Source organism: Benincasa hispida, chromosome 11 (assembly GCF_027475165.1).
Source record: "Benincasa hispida cultivar pf3 chromosome 11, pf3_genome.v1.1, whole genome shotgun sequence".
NCBI lineage: Eukaryota > Viridiplantae > Streptophyta > Magnoliopsida > Cucurbitales > Cucurbitaceae > Benincasa > Benincasa hispida.
Window position 1 is genome coordinate 7,785,651 of NC_143488.1, and position 4,575 is coordinate 7,790,225.

Below are 4,575 nucleotides of genomic sequence, written 5' to 3' on the forward strand. Positions count from 1 at the left end.
TGTGTTTTTTCATTCAATCTCCCCCTCGTTCTTCATCTCTCTTCTTCTTGGTCGAGCTAACGTGTGTTTTCCAGGTATGTCTTCTCCATTCTTCGTCGTTCGATTCTGAGAGGAATGATTGATCAATTTGTCTTCTCCATTCTTCGTCGTTCGATTCTGAGAGGAATGATTGATCAATTTTCTACTCGCAATTTCTTCTTTCTACATTCGATTTGACATTTCTCAGTTTTCTGCTCGCCATTTCCTCTTTCTACGTCCGATTTGGTATTTCTACTTACAATTGGTATTTCTTACTCGCGATTTTGTATTGTTTCATCCTTTTCTTGTGCGATTTTTTCTCCCATGTCTAGGTATTCTTCCTCTATTTTTTATTCGATTTCATCCAGGCTTTTAATTTTTTTTCCTTTGTCCTTTTTTTATGTTTCATTGATTTTACTTGAAGTATGCTCAGTTTCTTATTCAATTTCCTCAGTTTTCTCATTTTTATCTACTTTAATTTTTTCTTTGAGTCTTCATAACTTAATTTCTGTTTTTTTATATTTAGGTTTTTTTTTCCATTCAGTCATGAACTTTCTATCACTGATATTAGTAGTCAAGAACCTCCTATCACTGATATTAGTAGTCATGAACTTCCTATCACTGATATTAGTAGTCATGAACTTCCTATCACTGATATTAGTAGTCTTGAACTTCCTATCACTGATATCAGTAGTCATGAACTTATTACTGATATTAGTCTGCTGATGATAGATACATATCATAATGTATCAATGATATTAGTCTATCACTTATAGATACTGTTTTCTATTTATTCTACTGGTGTAGAATGTCACGGGTTTAATTGTTGTTTCTTGCAGTGATTTGGAAATATGATTAAGCTTGCAATAGTGGTGTTTCATAGTGGACAATGGGATGATAAACATAATTACTTGAATTACAAGACTAAAGGCGTATTGGTTGATGAGATTATGTGTTTTGAGAGTTTTGTGCGTTAGATATTAAAGGAAATTCAATTGGATGCATCTTTTTATTCAATACAATCATCGATCTTATTAGATTTTGGTATAAATAACATTCAATTCATGAAGATAACGATGTTGTTTGGTTTTTTAATTTAGTTAAAGAACAAAGTACAAGACATCCATTAGTTGTTCATGCCACTGATATTCTTTTAGAAGGAGTTTCCAATAGTGGATTTGATAATTTTTTATGTGTTGTGTCTTCTTCTTCTCCCATTAGTGACGATTTTAACATCCTAACGGATGTTCATATTAGTAGCTTGTCTTCTACATTTGATTTGAAAGAGAAGGATATGTTTGCTAGTAAGGAAATAGTATCAAAGTCTTTTTACTGTTTAGCTATAAAGAACAACTTTGACTTCAAGACTGTGAGATCAAATTCTAAAGCAATTGTGTTGAAGTGCTCTCAAAAAAATTTTCAATGGTACGTTCGTGCATCTCATCATAAGGGTGCGGAACTATAGAAACTTAGAAAGTATATTGCTAATCATAGTTGTTCTATAAATGCTATTCAAACTTCTCATAGACAAGCATCTTCATCATTGATTGATGATTGTATGATAAAAGATTTTAGCCCTTGTGAGCGTTTGACTCCGGATGATATTATGATTCACATGTGTACTAAACTTAGGGGTAAATGTTAGCTACTATAAAGCTTGGAGAGCGAAAGAATACATTATGAACTCATTGAATGGTGATGCAAAGGAATATTATGCCTCGATCCCTTAATTTTTTACGAAGCTAAAAGAAATGAATCCAAGTTTGCTTTTCCTCCTATTCTTTATATATCATCAATCAAGTTTTCATTGAGTACGTAATTAGTATTTGATAGACTTGTTTAACTAATATGGTCTATCAATGATATTAGTCTATCAGTGATAGGTTTTATAGTATATGAGTATATCATTGGTCTATCAATGATATTAATCTATCAGTGATAGGTCTTATAGTAAAATAAAATATAATTATTCTTTGATATATATATATATTCATCTTACTGCATATGAAACTGATTCTGAGGGACATTTTAAGTATTGTTTTATGGAAATCAGATTGTGTATTGAAGGGTGGAAATATTGTAGGCCAAACATATCAGTTCATGGCACCTTTTTGAAATGTAAATATGGTGGAACTCTTTTGACAACGTCAACAATTGATGGTAAAAATCAGATTTTCCTCTTGCCCTTAGTGTTATAGACTCCGAGAATGATGCATCTTGGAGATAGTTTTTTGATCATATAAATAGAAGTTTAGGGGATCGAGAATGTTTAGTTATTATATCCGATCGACATTTAAGTATTCCAAAAGGTGTTCAAAATGTTTTTCCAATGGTTGAATATTTTGTTTGTTTGCAACATCTTTTGAAAAATTTGAAGTTGACATATAAGGACTCTTTTATTGATAATATGTTTTTTAGATGTGGAAAAACATATACTATTGCTGAATTTGAGTTGAATATGAGATGGATGGAGGCTATATATCCTTGCATATGAGACTACCTTAGTAATGTTGGTCTCCAAAAGTGGGCTCGTACCTATTCTAGAAGAAGAAGATATGAGATGATGACTACAAACATTTCATAATGTTTAAATACAATTATAAAAGAGCTTAGAGATTTACCTGTGGCATCACTAGTCGATTCAATTAGACAATTACTTCAAAAATTATTTTATGATAAAAGTAAAGTTGCATATTGTATGAAATCTATTTTGAGTAGCTGGGCTGAGAGGAAATTACGAACACAACATCAGATATCAAGAAACTTCACGGTAAGAGTTACTTGTTTTCATGGGTAATATTGCACAATTTGTCAGTGATTGAGTTCTATCAGCGATAGATTTCTATCACTGATAGACTCAAATAGTTGGATGTTAATTAATTTCTTATCTATGTATCATTTTTCTCAGATTAATGAAATTAATGATCTCGAATTTCAAGTGATTGATGGAAGCAATCACTTTATGGTACATTTAGATTCCAAATCATGTACTTGTTGTGTTTGGGATCTTAATAAAATTCCATGTGTCCATGCACTTACTGTTATTCGTGGACGCAACATGGATACTTACTCATTTGTTCATGTATTTTTTGACAAATACCTTGAATTTGTGTTATGTTGGTTTTGTTCGTCCAGTTGGGAACCATGCTAATTGGAAGCCCATAGGGATTGACATGAGTATATTACCTCCAGTTGTTAAGCGTCTAGTAAGCTGACCTCAAAAACAAATAATATTAACAATTGATGAGCAAAAAAGTCAAACAAAGTGCAATCATTGTCATCGTGTTGGTCATAATTGTAGAACGTGTAAATTTTCACCATTTATACAATGATGCAACATTTACTATCCATGTGATCTTTATAGATGTGAATATGTAGGTTGCCAACATTTTTAGAATGTCGTAGGATTTGCCATTCTTACCATTGGTTTGATTTTTATATTGTTCAAATGAACATAACATTCTACTTGAGAAATATATAAATTATTTTTTCCATTTTTTGTCAATAATATATATATTCGATGTGAAGTAATGTCACTTAAAGTACAAAATTTAGTCCTTTGAACTTTTTCTCAATACAAAATATAGAATTTCCCAACATATTTTTATAGAATAAAAACACAAAATCAAGTACATACGAAAGAAAGTAACATCAATTTCAAGTATTGTCACTGTACTTTCTATCACTGATATTGGTCTATTAATGATATTATCACTGACCATCCATTACATAATACCAAGAGTTTAGTTCTTAGAACTTTAAAATAGAAAGCAGAAAGGGACATAATTTGCACTAATTCAACTAACGATCCAACAATTTCCTATATTTGTATGACAAAAAGAACTACATATGAAGTTTTTTTGAGTAATTTCAAGTAATGTCACTGTGATTTCTATTACTAATATTGGTCTGTCCTTGACACTAATATATCACTTATCACTCATTACATAATTACAAGAGTTTGGTCCTTAAAACTTTAAAATAGAAGCACAAATGGATATAATTTGCATTGATTCAACAAATGATCCAACAATTTCCTATATTTATATGACAAAGTGAACTACATATGAAGTCTATCATGGATCATTTCTATCATCAATATGTTTCTATCACTGATACTACTAATGTGTCTACAAAAACTAGGGTATAATATCCCATATCCCACAATATGAAAATACTGAAATATCCACAAAAAGTAAGGTCTAATAGCAACAACATTAAACTAAGTCACAACTACATTATTACATTTGAGAGATTTTTAGGTCAAAACTAGGACCAATGTCCTTGATTCAAGGAGAATGTCTTGTTTGTTTTGGAGAAGCTTTTTTTTGTCTTTTGCATTCTTTTGGTCTTTTGCTTTGTTTTGGTCCTCTACATTCTTTTGGTCCTTTACATCCTTTAGTTCTCTTGCAGTCTTCTCGTCATTTTCTTTCTCCAACATCTTCTTTGACAGTTTAGGCTGTCTTTTTGGTCTAACATTTTCAGCATTCATCGTTTGTATGTGCCTTTTGTTGACTAACCTGAAATGTCAATACTTAATTATAAGTTTATAAATAT

The 4,575-nt window shown here is 30.9% G+C and overlaps 1 pseudogene; it reads left to right on the forward strand.

The window, feature by feature from the left end:
- The first annotated feature begins 869 nt into the window (after nucleotides 1-869).
- LOC150032359 (uncharacterized) lies at nucleotides 870-3,350 on the forward strand (annotated as a pseudogene).
- The last annotated feature ends 1,225 nt before the right edge of the window (nucleotides 3,351-4,575 follow it).